The sequence below is a fragment of the Amblyomma mixtum genome, chromosome 3 (assembly GCF_055824585.1).
Source record: "Amblyomma mixtum isolate Tamu chromosome 3, ASM5582458v1, whole genome shotgun sequence".
Classification (NCBI taxonomy): Eukaryota; Metazoa; Arthropoda; class Arachnida; order Ixodida; family Ixodidae; genus Amblyomma; species Amblyomma mixtum.
In genome coordinates, this window is record NC_143014.1 from 281437801 (window position 1) to 281452876 (window position 15076).

The 15076-nt window shown below is 47.6% G+C and overlaps 1 pseudogene; it reads right to left on the bottom strand.

Moving 5' to 3' along the window:
* LOC149355031 (calsyntenin-1-like) overlaps window positions 1-15076 on the bottom strand; it is a 149471-nt pseudogene that overhangs the window by 114167 nt on the left and 20228 nt on the right.

The following is a 15076-nucleotide window of genomic DNA, read 5'->3' on the forward strand; positions in this document are numbered from 1 at the left end:
AACGGTGCTAAGGGTCGAACAGATTAGAATCCTGGGGCTTTTCTTATAAGCCGACGGATATAATGATAGAATAATTAAGAATCTAGACAATTACAACGCTCAGGAAACTGGTATAACGCTCAGATAACTAGGATATTCGAAAGAGTCGCGCTCAAGGGGCGGAGCCTAAAAGAGCGTAGCCTCCAGAAACCGATGCAGGCATACATTATCAGCCGCACATGCTATGCCACTCCATATCTGAACATTAGGACAGATGAAAAACACAGAATAGACGCACTTATCAGGCGATGCGTGAAGAGGGCGCTGGGACTTCCATTACGACCTTATCGGACCGCCTCCTCGAAATGGGGGCGCATTATAACTGGACTGAATTGGCGGAAGAAGTGCATATGGCACAGCTAGAAAGATTGAGCCGAGCTAACATGGGCAGAACTATCCTGGGTATGGCGGGGCTGCAATCAGACAGGGGTGCGAGCGACAAAACAGATATTCCCCAAAAATGTCGCTAAAACATACTCGCACCCCCTCTGCCCAAGAACATGCACCCAACCTTACAAGGACCGGAGATAAAAAAGGGTGGAAGCGCTTACGAAGCGCATGGAAAATAAGAAACCTAAGTCGCCTATACGCGGCTAGTGGAAAGTCGCGGGGCGGCAGTCTCCACGGTAGTCAATGGCTGTGGCGTACCAGTCGCTGCCACATCGATTAGAAGCCTAAAAATAGATACAGCTGAGGAAGTTGCAATAGCGCTCGCTTGTGTTGGAACTAGTTCACTATAGTTGGAACGAAAGCAAACATCATAATTAACGACAGCAAAACGGCAGCCTGGAATTTTGGGAAAGGAAGGGTCTCGAAAGAGGCAAACAAAATTTTAGCAAGTTCTGAATTGAACCGTGAAATTATGATAATCTGGACCACCGCACACGAATAAGCCCCAGGCAATGAGGCGGCACACGAGTTAGCCCGAGCTCTCTACTTCCGGGTAACCGTAGAGCCGCCCGACTGTCGGGGACTGGATGAGCGTGCGCAAAACCTACACTGAAATCGTCGAGCACTGTAGAGTTGGATGAAGGTCTCTGCCATCACCGGACCGAACAGCAGAGCAACAGAGAGGCTGTCGCTTGGCGACTCCTGCAAGCTGGAAATTTCCAAAATCCAGTCTGGTGTTTGCTCACGTAACAGAAGATAGACCTGATAATAAATGCAAAATCTGCGGAGAAAGGGGCAGTCTTGATCATATAATCTGGAAATGTACTGACTCCCCAGGCATCAGGAAGAACATTAAAAGTAGAGATGCCTGGGAGGCCTTGCTGCCAAGCGAGTGCCCCGCCGAACAGCAACAGGTCGTCCGCCCGGCGACGGAAGCCGCGAAGGAACACTGCAACTTCGCCTGTCTGTAGTCGCGGAGGCCCCGGCCCCCGCCCCTTGAGCCTTTGCGTCCGGGGCGGGGAATAGGGTGCCTCCTGCATTGGTGGAAAATAAAGTTCTTCGCGAAAGGCATTCCACTGGTGCGCCGTTCTGACTGACGGGCGAAGGGTGGGCGTAACCGGTTCGTCGCGTCGTCTGCTCGTTGCGCGCACGCTTTCCGCACAGGGTTGCCAGATTGGGCTATTAATAGCCAAATTGGGCTACTTTTTGTCCGAGTTGGCGTCAGAAATTTCGTTTTGGCTATGTGGCTACTTTTGGGCTGCATCTTTTTTATGCGTGAAAAAAAAAGTTAAATTCGTTATAATGTGCTCTGTTACAATTATACAGTGACAGAAATAAAAGGCATGCTGGAATCAAAATGCAGGCTATAGCAGGTTAAAGAAATTGAGCGTGTCTCCTACAAAATGACAATTTGTAAACGCTGTGTTCGAGAAAACCCACGTGTTTCAGGCGGTCAAGGATCATGGCCTTTCGATTTCTTTTATAAAGAGTGGACACTACGTGAAAGTTAAAGCATAAAATTGCATTGCCTTAAAGCATAAAATTGAAATGTGAGGCTGCGTAAGTATACAGTAAGGTATTTTCACTGTCGATGTGTCTAATCTGCGCGCGAACATTTAAAAGGAGAAATATTCCTAAACTAGAGCTGCGATTGCGTTATATAGCGCCGCCGTTCTTTTCCATGTGCAGACTGGCTGTTGTCACCCGCCTCAGGTGATATGGCCTACTGCCGCGCCTGCAAAGTGGAACTGCGACCCCATCTTTAGGACCTGTTTAGCGCACCTGGTTAGCCGCACTGGTTAGCGCGCATGACGGGTACAAAACGTAACAACGCAAAGAACACGCCGTGCGCACCCCCTCAGACATCATATGCGGGAAAGAAATCTAATATGTAAATATTCCTCTTTAAAATTAATTCAATATGCTTAAAAAATGTCGTCACAAAAACAAATATTTTTGGCTACTTTTGGGCTACGCAAAAATTTCGCTTTTGGCTACGTTTGGGCTACTACGGAGGCCAATTTGGCTACCTGAGGTCATAGCCATCTGGCAACCCTGTTTCCGCAGCGCCTTCCGTTTTCGCTCACGCCTACAAGCCCGCATGGAGGAAAAAAAAAACAAGTTATAAAAAGCGTTTTAGAGATTTTCGGGGATTGTTCTGGCAAGCTGAGGTCCACGCATGAAGTTCCGATGAGCCGGTGCCTCCAGTTCCTCGGGCTATGTTTGTTCTTTGGCACTGGGCACATCTGTTGGTCGTACCAGCCACGCACAAAAAAAAAGGAAATTTTAGCGCAAAATTCGGCCCATTCAAAATTGGTCAAACGGGTCATTGCAAAAACTTGCCTGCGTGGTGCTCGCGAGAGATCATGCCAGCATAAAATTGAAGTGAGTTTGCAGAAGCTTGCAGAAGGCCGCTTTCCTTAAAGATACAGTGACGGCTGTGGCGGAATGCCTCATCAAAGAAATCACGGCAGGTGGCCGCCCTGGCGTGGCAGCCGGAGAAAGCTGCAAAAGGCTCAGGTGTACGGCCATACCCTACATGCACCAGTTATCACACCGGCTGAGGAAATTTGGAGGTAAATGCGGTGTGGACGTCGTGTTCACTGCCCTAGAAGAGCTGGTGCGGATGTGCAAAGCCGTCAACGAGAGGAAGAAGCCGGTCTGCACCATAAACCACGAGTGCATGCTCGTTCCCTGCTCTGTTGGCGCCGTATACCGCATACCCGTCTCCTGCGGTAGGTGCTATGTGGGGCAGTCTGGACGCTGCCTAAATGACCGACTACGAGAGCATCGCACACACACTGGTGGATTCATTGGCGGGGGGCGGCCATTTGGCCACGCAGTGTAAGCGGTGCGGGTGCGAGCCGACGTTTGTTGCCACGTGTATGCTTGGGAGGGGAGGCACAAGGTTAGGCCGTGAGATTTGCGAGGCGTATCACAATAACAGGGAAGGTGATAACTGTGTTAGCACTACATCACTTGAGTAAAGCAGAAATTTGGGCAAGTCCCGTCTTTGTTGCGCTGTTTCAAAAATGACTACATCACTTGCCCTGTCCAGAAAGGAAGAAATGTATCTCAGGAGCAGTCTGCCACATTTTGATTAGTTTGCGCTCGTTCTGACTCAGTGTGCGCATGTGCCACAGAAGTGCTTTTATGTGCCTGTTTGTCGCAGTAAATCCTCAGTTGATGTTTAGCGCTCGTCCTGTCTCTTTCTATGTCTGTGTCCTTGTTTTATGCGCTAGTCTTTTAATTTATGGTGCCTAAAGCCCCAGCTCGCTCCACAGGGGAGTGCAGCGTGCGACTGATGAGGCAAGTGCATTGTGCATAGACTTTAATCGAAGTATGTAGATTTTTCACCATAGAAATGCGGTGCTACCGTGTAGCAAGCGTTGGCGCAACAGCTTCTTAAAAAGTACGGCTGCAGCAGCGCTGACTCATTCCTGGTGCCGCGTACCTCGCGAGTTAAAAAATTGGTGTAGCAGCGATCAGCCCCTGCATGAATCTCGTTCCTAGGGTGCGAGCTGCGTTCAGTTGCAATTCTACGACAGCACTACGGGCAAGCGAAAACATCGCAGTGCTTCCAGCGACGTCAGGGAGAAGAGCAAGGAGAAGAGCAAGCAAGCGCTTCGAAAATGTGACGGCGACCGCGGGAGTAGAAAGAACCGTAGAACGCTCCGGCTGACAGTTTCGCCTTAATATACAGGAAGAGTTCGCTCCATTACAGGAGAGAGAGAGCGCACGAAACGGGTCTAAGTAAGAAGGGATACGCTGTCGTTGCTATGTGTGTCGCTTCTTGCTTCATCCCGATCCAACCTATCCGCTGCGTTTCTTCTGCAGTGGTTTCGCGTTAGTGCCGATCCATGGCGCATAAGTAAAAAAGTCGAAACGCGGGAAATTAGAATATACTCGAGGCTACAAAATCAATGGTGATTGGCCATATCACTGCCGCATCTTTGAATGCCTTTTGCCCCTCAAGAAAGTATGAAGTGTCAGTATTCCGAAGGCATGATAGTGTTGTAACGGGTGCATTTTTAATTCCGGTTTCTAAATTCAAATTATCTTTTTATGAATAATTTTTCGTCGTCACCATGACGAGGAAGCTCCGTAATTCAGCACAGCTTAAATACAGTCTGCAGGTTTCCGTGTTCCATTCGCTTTTTTCGCACCACATGCCCACTTTCGGGCGGAATATTAGGCATGTCGGTCACAAGTTTCAGCCCAATCTTCGCTGCTCACGCTTTCAGAGGCTTTGTTAAACATCTGTGAACTTTAGCGAGTGACACAGCCACAAGTTTTTTTTTTCAGGTGGCTAGGATGCGCACGATGTTTAGGGAAGGAGCCAGGCGAGGTCCTTTCGATTCGCCCTACACGATGTGAACTAGCCCATGGCGGCGCAAAATAAGTGCCGCATCATGTAGCGCCAGTTCAGCAGTGCAGGCGCAGCGCGGCACTTGCGCCGAACAGACACGAACGCCAAAGTGCAGAAGTCAACCTCCTGCAAACCGTGCAAACCTCGTGCCTCTGGTGCGCGGTCATGGCACTCAGGGCGGCCATCGTTCGCACGCTCTAAACAGAAAGGAGTGAAAAGGGAGTGAAGTTGTCCTCTTCCACACACACTTTACGAAAGGCAGTCCGCCAGGGGTCAGCTTACTTCCTTTACACTCCCATATGGGTGGTGTATTCGTATTTAGAGTGCATGTACACGTTTTTCTTCGCTGCTGTGTAGAAAAAAAATAAAAAAAAATGACCTGCTGCTGAGTGCGAACGGACATAGAGGCGAAAAAGGGATTTTGATTTAAAGTATGTTTTCCGCCTCTCATGAGGGACACTTTACCCTCTTGTCGGTTCCTTACAAATGTCGCCGTTTTTCCCTCTTGCCATGGGAGGCCATCCACAGATGAGTGCAGAGATGAGATGCCTCCCGGTTATGTGCAACCTTCGAACCCAGTGCAGCATGCATTCGCTGGCTGACCGCTTCGATGTGTCAGTGTCGTCGGTGCATACTTGCACTGAACGAGTCCACCGTCTGCTGCTATGATGCAGTCTGCTGCTGCCCGGAATGGGCACTGCAGTCGCGGAAGTTTCGCTGAACTAGGTGCCAGAAGCTTGGAAGAACGCTAACATCATTGCATAATCCCCAAGAAAGGAGACGTCAAGTACTCGAAAAATTAGACAGATCAGCTTACTGTCCGTTGCCTATGGGGTGTATGCACGGAAGGTGCTGGCGCGGCGCATTGTGGGTGGGCGGCCATCTTGTAGTACTCCTCAGCAGACGACCACAGCTGCCGCCGCCACTACGGCAGCATGCTGCGCCGATGCACGCAAGAACGTGATAACTGCTCGGAAGTGAAGCGCTACAAGTATCCTTACCGTTTGCAAAAAGGATGGCTCCGGTTTCCGAAAATTATGCAGCGACGCTATCAGAATGCGATATTCGACGTTATGAGCAGAAAACAGAAACAATCGGAATAGACCCTTTCCCGCTGCGAGCACATTTTCTTGTGGCCATGCGTGGATGCTTTGGATGCCCACGAATTCTTGGTGTTGAGAAAAGCTTGACCACTGTTGAACAACAGAAGTCGCGGAAGGCACTGGAGGACCGCAACGTTCAAACGAACGGCTAGGTGCACGAGCTGTCAGTGAAGGAAGCCTCGGCCGACACCATAGTCATTACAAGAATGGTAAGGCGGCTTCTTTTTAGTCTCAACAAGTGCTGATTGCGCATCTTGTTCGCAAGTAAACAATTCCCAAGGCCTGCAACCAGGCTCCGCTAGCAGCGTGGGTGCTGACCAAGAGTGACGGTGACCTAACCGCTCACTTCACCTCAACGGCGAATCCTCTTTATGATGATGATGCCCTAAGGCTTAATGGCACATACCCACGGCAGGGCATTAACCAAGGTGCATAGCGGATACAAACACACTCCTGCACAAAGAGTGGAGTATTAAGGCGGAAGCCTTTAATGCCTCATCGCTGCAAGCAGGAGTTGTCGACAGAAATGTCATGCTTTTCAATTGGTCGAAACGGTCGTGACGTCACAATGCGCGAATTTCAAACGGGGCCAATGTGCTTTGCCTAGTAACTATGCAACCAATTAAAGGGATCGCATAGTGATGCTCCAAGTCGGACAGAGTTTAATTAACTAATTAGCCTAATTAACCTTTATAGTCAGACCAGATAAATAAATAAAACCGGGGAGGAAATTGGTCAAGTTGGGGAATCGAACCGGGGTCTCCGGAGTGCGAGACGAGCACGCTACCAATCCGTCGTGCCAGCTCGATGGTCTGGAATGAACAAAGGCGCGTCTAGTGAATACGGTTTCTTCGTTCACTCCCATCTTCCTCCCTTCCTGTTACGGCGATGTTCTGGTGTCCACCGAGACATGCGAGACAGATACATTTCCTTTCCTCAAAAATCAATTTACCGATGAGCAAGGCGTGCAGCCGAACGGGCGAGGGCGTTCTGTGGACTCCCTGGCAGCGTCGCAAGACGCTGTCGCGTTTCAGGCAAGCTTGACATCTTAACCACACATCAGTGACACAAGCAGCAACTCCGAGCTTAAGGCTTCCGCCTCACCGCACTTTAGGTCAACAAAGTGCCCCCTGGAATTTTTTCGGTAATTTTATGACTGAGACAAAAATTTGTACCAAAAAAATGAAAAGAAAAAGCAGTAAAGTCTCATTCTAGCAGAGGAATCTACCTGATGAAATTATATAGTCGCGAATATAATCGCACACTGGTTTCAGGGCATATCCTTTGGCGCTTGCCCCGAAGGATAGAAGAATCGGAATAGATAGACGGAGCCCTAGTCGAGCAAGGGAGATCTCCAAGGCCAAGGAAATTCTACGGAGAGCGGCGAACCGTCGGCAGAAGAGGAAAAAGTTATCTGTAGACGTAATTTCGCCACAAGACTAACAAAGGTTGGTCACACGTAAATAAAGATTTAGCCGCGGTATTCTGCAGCGCAAGAGGGTCATGGACACCTCACATTGCCTTGAACTGCACATCCGCACACTCCAAGGAAATGCCAGGTATTGAAAATTGCGCTGCAGCAAGGAGAGGCTCATGGCTCAAGTAGTGCAGACGCTGGAATCGCTGATAGCGTTCTACAGTCAAGAAGACAGTATTTTGGACGAATGGGACAAGAGAACCACCAAGGGCGGACTTTGCTAAAAAATCAGCCCTCTCATTAGAAACAATGCCACAGTGTCCAGGGACCCAGTGACAGCATACTTCTGTAATATGTGGTGGAATAAAATATTGAAGGCAACTGCTCATACTGTAGGTGTATCCTTCGATTTTTCGAGCGCTGTCAAGACGGAAAGGCTGTCTGAAAGTATAATAACCTGAGATACTGCAGGGACTCATTATTAAGGACAACTCAATGGCCAGAAACTCAGCGAGAAAAAAATAAGTACAGTCAGGGGCCCGAAACAAACAACTCCAACCAAGAGCCCTTGAGTAAATACCAATAGCTGCCTTTTCATTTTGCAGGGAGGCGTCTGTAAAAACGGCAAAGTGGTTGGGAAAATTATCTAGGTACTCCTGTATAAGCCCATTTAACACATTGGCAGGTAGATTCTTAGCAGTCCCTGGGAGGGTGTCGTCAAAGGAGACTACCGTATCAGCCCGCGTGCGGTTAACTTGTACTAAAGAATTTATTTATAGAGAAACTTTTGACAGCAGGGCATTAGTGAACATAACCTGAGGGAGCTTATACCTAGGCCAAATATTACCAAAGAAGACGGTTGGATTCGTTATAAATATGGGGTTAGCCAATCCAAGAACAGGCTCCACAGACCTTAAAGACATCCACACAGTCAGAAGCTGAAATCGCGAATTTAGATCAGGTATTCGCGCCTTCAAGTACAACTCAGCATTATTCTTCGTACAAAAGTTAGCGCAAAACACGACACTCACAAGAAAAGTGGATAGGACAACGCGCTGTATTGGAAAGATACTCAAGTAACACTTGTTGCGGGGCTAGTTGGTGCATTATTCTTCGTACAAAAGTTAGTACGAAGTTAGTACGAAGTAACTTTTGTACGAAGAATAATGCACCAACTAGCCCAGCAACAAGTGTTACTTGAGTACAACTCAGCATTCGCCACTGTTTTAGGCAGACCTAAGCAGAGATGCAGAGCGCGTCGCTCCATAACAAACATGGGTTCACGCTTGTACCTTGAGCAACCAGAAATAGAACGGATCCGAATTCAAGTACATAGGTCTTAAAAAGAAGGAGTACAGTGTCCCGTCGCATACAGAATTTTTTGTTGCTGATCCTCACCAACCGGCCAAGGGCACGCTCACCTTTAAGCGCAATGCTTCTAATTTAGGGCTGCCAGGCTAACTGCGGGTCATATATTATAACCAAGTATTTGATACAGTACATGAACATTTTATTGCGAAAGCAATATTGCTAGCACTTTTCTGCCGTCGGTGGAGGTCGTTCCTTCGCTCCGGCGCAGCTTCGGCGCACGACCACGTGACAGCGTGACGTCACGACCAGAGGAGAGCAGGGGCCCCAACTCGTCTCTGCGGCCGTAGTCGTTCCTTCGCTCGGCGCGGCGGCTACCACGTGACGGCCTCCTCGGCCCGCCTAATTAATTAATTAATTAATTTTACTTAATGCCGAAGAAGAATCTATAAGCAGTGCGGAGCGATATAATCACAAGAAAAGAAAACGCCGTGCGGAAGAAACGCCGGAACAGAAAGAAGAGCGGCTTGCTCAAAGAAGATTGCAGTATACAGCCAAGAAAGAGCACAGCATTGTGGTGATTCGAGACGGTGACATCGTGGCTCAGCGACGTGAAGAACAAGAGATAAGAGTTGGCGAGTTCGAGTCTGCTACGCGTGAATTCGAGAAACGAAACTACCGGCAGAACCAAGCGCAGCCAGGTGTTACTGCTTTCGCAATCAGCCAAGCTTAACGAAGCTAAGGCTTCAGCCAATTTTTTTGGCAGAAGCGAAAAAAGCAGTATCAGCCGCATACACATGAACTTTGACGACCGGGTGAGTAGGGATATTCCGCATTAGTATATTAAACAACAACGGCGAAAGAATGGAGCGTTGTGGGACACCTCTAGACTGGGCGTATGGGTTAGAATATAACCTGCCCTTAGAGAAATAGAATGATCTATTCCTTAAACACTTCCTGATCCATGCAAAAAGGTAAAAGGAGGTTGTACACCAGCTAGTTTATGAAGTAAAATGCTGTGTTCAAGGCTGTCATGCGCCTTTGCAATATCTAAAGTAACCAGAGCTGATACCTCATTTTGCATCATCGTAACTTTAATACGTCTCTACTAGTGTATGTGCGCGGTCGAAATCGAACACCCACGGCGGAAACCAATTTCAGTCTCGCTAAAGCCTTGAAGAGTCAGAACATGATTCGTGAGGAGACTGAAGGCTACCCATTCTGCAAGCTTAACCAAATTTGATATGAGAGCAATCGGCCGGATATTGTCAAGATCAAAACCCTTCCCCTGGTCTTTCAGCAACAAAATAATTTTCGTTGTTTTCCAATTTTGTGGAATCCAGGCTTTTTCCAAAGACCAATTCACAATCTGCAGTACTTACAGAGCAAACAAAGTCTTGCATTAGTATTTTCAGTATGCCAACTGTTACTCCGTCAACCCCAGGGGCAGCAGATTGCAGGTAGTTAACTACAGACACTAAATCACACATAGAGACCTCCATGAAGTCTTCACCCAAATAAAATGTGGTTGAAGGAAAGGTAGTGCGAGCAGGAAAAAGCGCAGCAAGGCCTTGAGCTATTTACTCCAGTTGTTCTTCTTCCTCCCGAGGGGCAATACTGTTGACTGAGCGATATTATAGGAGGGAAGCACGTTAGCACGTTCCATGTATCTACACAGAGACTTCCGGTTGACTGGGGTTAGACAAACAGGTGTTCAGGTTTGCACTGTATTCATCCTTTCCCTTAGATATAGTTCTTTTAAGCTGCAAAGAATTTTTAATTTATCCCGTTCTTTGGTACTGGTTGTGCGCTAGGCACTTCCATGCGGCTTTCCTCTCACGATAGGCTTTTTCGCATTCTTCATTCCACCAGCTCGATGTAGTCTCATTTTTGACTGCTGACTGGCTGTAAAGACAGATCTCCGAGAGGCGTCACCTGTTCCCATGTTTCTGTCGTCCATTTCTTGCCCGAGTATGGCGTGCGTCGGCGACAAACGCTTTCTTGCACCGACGACGCAAACGCCTGGCCCACGTACAAAAAGTGGAAGTCACAATCAGCACACCAACTCAGATGCCTTCACTGCCAAGTCGACGTTCGTTCAGCGCACAGGACCCGAAGTCCATGGCAGCAGTGGGCGCAACTTCCACTTTTCGTACGTGGGATGGAACCAGGCGTTCGCGCTGTCGGTGTAACGACACTCTTTCCGTGCACTGACGCGGTACTCTGCGAAGAAAAAGACGGCAACAACATGGGAACAGGATTCGCCGTACAGGTGCAGCGCGCAGCGATTATGTCGCCCTCGCTCAGCCCCCACGCTGTTAGCGGAGTCGGGCACATGCTTTGCGAATGATTCATCTGCGAATAAAACGAGCAGTCAGCACACGTCAAAATTATGGTGAACTAGAACACGACAGTTAAAATGCAGAAGAAGCCGGCTTACCTTTTTCATCATGGCTACGGTGTCGGCGAACGCCTCCTTCACCGACGGCTGGTGCACCCAGCCCCTCGTTTCAAGCTGCGGTCCTCCAGTGCTTTCCGCGCCTTCTGTTGCTTAACAAGTGGTGAAGCTTTCCACAACACCAAGAATTCGTGGACTTCCGAAGCATCCACGCATGGCCACAAGACTATGTGCTGGATGCAGTCGCTTTCTCGCAGCATGAAAGGGTCCATCCCGATTGTTTTTGCTTTCTGTTCATAAGGTCGTCTATCGCATTCGGAGAGCGTCGCTGTATAACCTCCAGGAACCGGAGCCGTCCTTTTTTCTAAACGGCAATGCTACTTGTAGCGCGTCACTTAGGAGCAGCTATCACGTTCGTGCGCGCATCGGCGAAGCATGCTGCCGTAGCGGCGGCGGCGACCGTAGCGGGCGTCTGCTGAGGAGTACTACAAGATGGCCGCTCACCCGCAATGCACTGCGCCGCCGCCTTTTGTACATACACCCTTATAAGGTATTTATTCAGGTAATCGCTAATAGAGTCTGGACAACCTTGGACTTCAACCAACCAAACGGTCAGGCAGGCTTTCGTAAAGGGTGCTCGACAATAAACCGTAATCACACTATCAATCAGGTGATAAGAGAAATGCGCAGAGTATAACCAACCCCTATATATACCATTTCTGTATTAAGGGAAATCATCTGACCCAGTCGAAACTTCAGCAGTCTTGCAGGCATTGCGGAATCAGCCTGTAGAAAAGCATCATGTAAAAATACTGGAAGGTATCGCCAATGATATTCACCGCCTGCTTACAGGAGGTATTCCGAGGCCTATATTCAGAAAAGTTGATATAAGAGTTAAAGGGGCACGGCGATGTTTTCGTCAACACCGATTAATATTATTAAATAAATTCACCACGCGTTCCAGAGAACAGTGCAAAAAAAATATTGAAATTGGAGCGTGCGAACGAAAGTTATTCAACTCTGAAAATACAAAACAAAAAGACCAGACGAAAACGGGTTTCACTCACCCATATCACGCACCCAATACTGAGATTGGGCGCTACCGATCAGAACCGCGCCTAGGGCATATGCAGAGAAAGCTTGCATGCAACTGTTGCTTTGTCAGGGGCTCGGGGCAGCTCACAGCCGCGCGTTTGGACGGCGTCGTCCCCCCGTGTACCCGGTGCTGTAGACAGGGCAGGGATGACTAACAAAGAAAGCTCCCCTATATTTCTTTTTTGATAGGATTGGAAGGCTGTCCCCCTTCCCCATCCCAACCTCGCCTCGCCTTCCGTTTACCTTCCGTGTCCGGCCTTTCTTGACCATTTTGGACAAGATCAGGGTTGCCGGGTCCTAAAATAAAAAAAGAGCCACAAAAGTTACAAAAGTTGCCGAAAAGTAGCCAACGTGTCGCCGAACTGTAAAAAGTAGCCAAAAATATCGCCAAGGTTGCAGAAAAGAATCACCAGAAAAGCACAAAACTCGCAAGAAATTTACAATTCTTGAATGACCCAAGGTAATAGTGAATTCGAATATCTTTGAAACATAAAAGCATTGCTAATAAAATGAAAGGAAATACATGAGCATCTTGGGACAGAAGCACGGAAACGAGTGAGGAATTCCTGAAGCGAGAGAAAGTGTGGGAAAAGTAACCAGAAGAGTATATATTCTCGCCAGAGGAGAAATGATTAGTGTTCCTAAGCGACAACCATAACGATTTTAACTCCCATATATATATGACATGCGTGGTATTGCTTTTTGCACGAAATTTCTTCACTGCTCAGTAAACAAGGTCATGATTTGATGCGCCTATTTCATTTTCCGTTTTTCTCTTGTCGTCTTCTGTAAGCTTTCTAGTCCAAAAGACCGACTGATCGCCATGTGCAGTTCATATGTATTGAAGGCATCGAAAGCACAGCTTTGCTCAAGTTTTTTCAGGTCATATCGGTTGATTTTAAGCCGTATACTGGGCCACTTATGGCTCCCCTGAAGCTCTTTATCGCAGTCAGATACGAAGAGTCGTCGCCATCACGTTTCAAAACTTTTTGGTCTTCCCCGTTCCTACTAATCGGCTAAACAGAAACCATGTGCCCTGAAAAATTTTAACCACGCCTGTAATTCTCAGCATCATACAAGTGGCGGTCGGACTGGCATGTGCGGTCGATTAACGCGCTTTGCACCAGTGGTCAATTGAAGAAACAAGGTATATCAGCTAAGTAGCTATTCACTTCACTGTTTAGCTGAGGCGCACTTAGTGAATGGAGATTGGACATTTCTAACTGCTAGTTAGCCTACATATCAGTACTGCATAGCGGAGTTGAGATTTCCGACTCTGTCCTTGGAAAACAAGTCCGACGAGCATTAAGTGAACACAGAAGCGAAAAGTATTTAAGTCTAGGATATGATTTCAAGTAAATTTCAACTAAAGGGCAGGCACAAAAGAAGAATGGTGTTCAGGTGTGCCATTCTGAGTCACTCACGCAACGATGCACTCGGACCATTGTCGAAAACAGAGGTCCATTATTCAGTCCTAACTTCAATTTCAAAAGTAGCCGAAAAATAGCCAAGTTCCAATTTTTGTCGCCGAGAGCTCCCGAAAGAAGCCAATTTGGTACAAAATAGCCAAACCTGGCAACCCTGGGCGAGATATGTCGACCAGCCTTTTTTTTTATTCACTGCCTTCTTGGTGTGTTTTGAACAGTGCTCGCCGCCATGAAGGTTTCAAGCGGAATGGAAAGTGTCTCCCCTAGCGTTACCCTTATTACTTTTTGTTCGCCTTCAATGTTCCTTTCCAGTTTTTTGTGGCATGCGAAATCCTTTCAGTAATCAGAGACATAATATTTTGGATTTATTTCGTGAGTATAAAGGTAAAATATTTGAACTGGACGCCCAATCTGGATGCCACCTCATTTCCACTGCCCAAAATGGCCTCTGATTTACGACGCCATCGGTTCGAAACAAGCATTTCTGGACAAGATTAATATACTAAATACTCTGATTTCGGCCATCTCTTTGGGCATTCAGGCGTCATAACCTCCCTTGCTCTGCATACAAAGAATAAACGCCTCATGCTCCGTCTGCGTCGCAGGGCCCCTTTAATGGAGAATACCTTAGTAATCCGCGATTCGGTGATGACGTTTGCCTTGGTAAGTCACTCAGGAGATGAAGTGCAAAACATGATCAATGGGCGAAGACAGGCAGAATAGTAATGTGAGTCTAAAATTTAATATGCAGAAAACCAAAGTAATGTTCAAGAGTCTCGGATGGGAACAGCAGTTTACAATTGTTAGCGAGGTGCTGGAAGCGGTAAGGAAATGCGTCTACTTGGGGCAGGTAGTGAGAGCAGATCCGGATCACGAGAGTGAAATAAATGGAAGAATAAGAATGAGGCGGGGCGCATTTGGCAGGTTGTCTCAGATCATGAATAGCGGTTTACCAATACCCCTAAAGAGAAAATTATACAAGGTGTCCACACTAACTTTAGCCAAGAGTTGAAAAACAAAATATTTGAGGTAGGCCAGGGAAACCACATACATACATCTACCAACCGGCTTGCGCATCATAGGCACTTTTTTGTTTTGCAATTAATTATTTAGCAATTAAAACAATTTTCTAAACGCGTAAATATTGAATTTAGACAGCAAATGTGAATAGAAAAATTGGAGAGCACCTTCGGAAACTCCCATTCCATTTATTTGCGATAAAGAAAACCTCACGCGTATCCTTTTTCCGAGCTCCAACGAAAGCCCGCGAAATACAAGAAAAATCACGTGACCAGCGCATTCTCGCGCCAATGGAACTGCAATGGAACTGCAGAGGCTTCCGCCATAAGCGGGCCCACTTGCAGCTCCATATCCAACAAATACCGTCTGTTACAACCCCAGACGTGATTGCATTGCAAGAAGCTAGCGGCAGGGCTACACTGCCAGGCTATAAAGCATATCTGCCACCCCATTATGACACTAGTAACGCATCCGGCTGCTTCACAGCCACGCTGGTGCATAGAAATATCA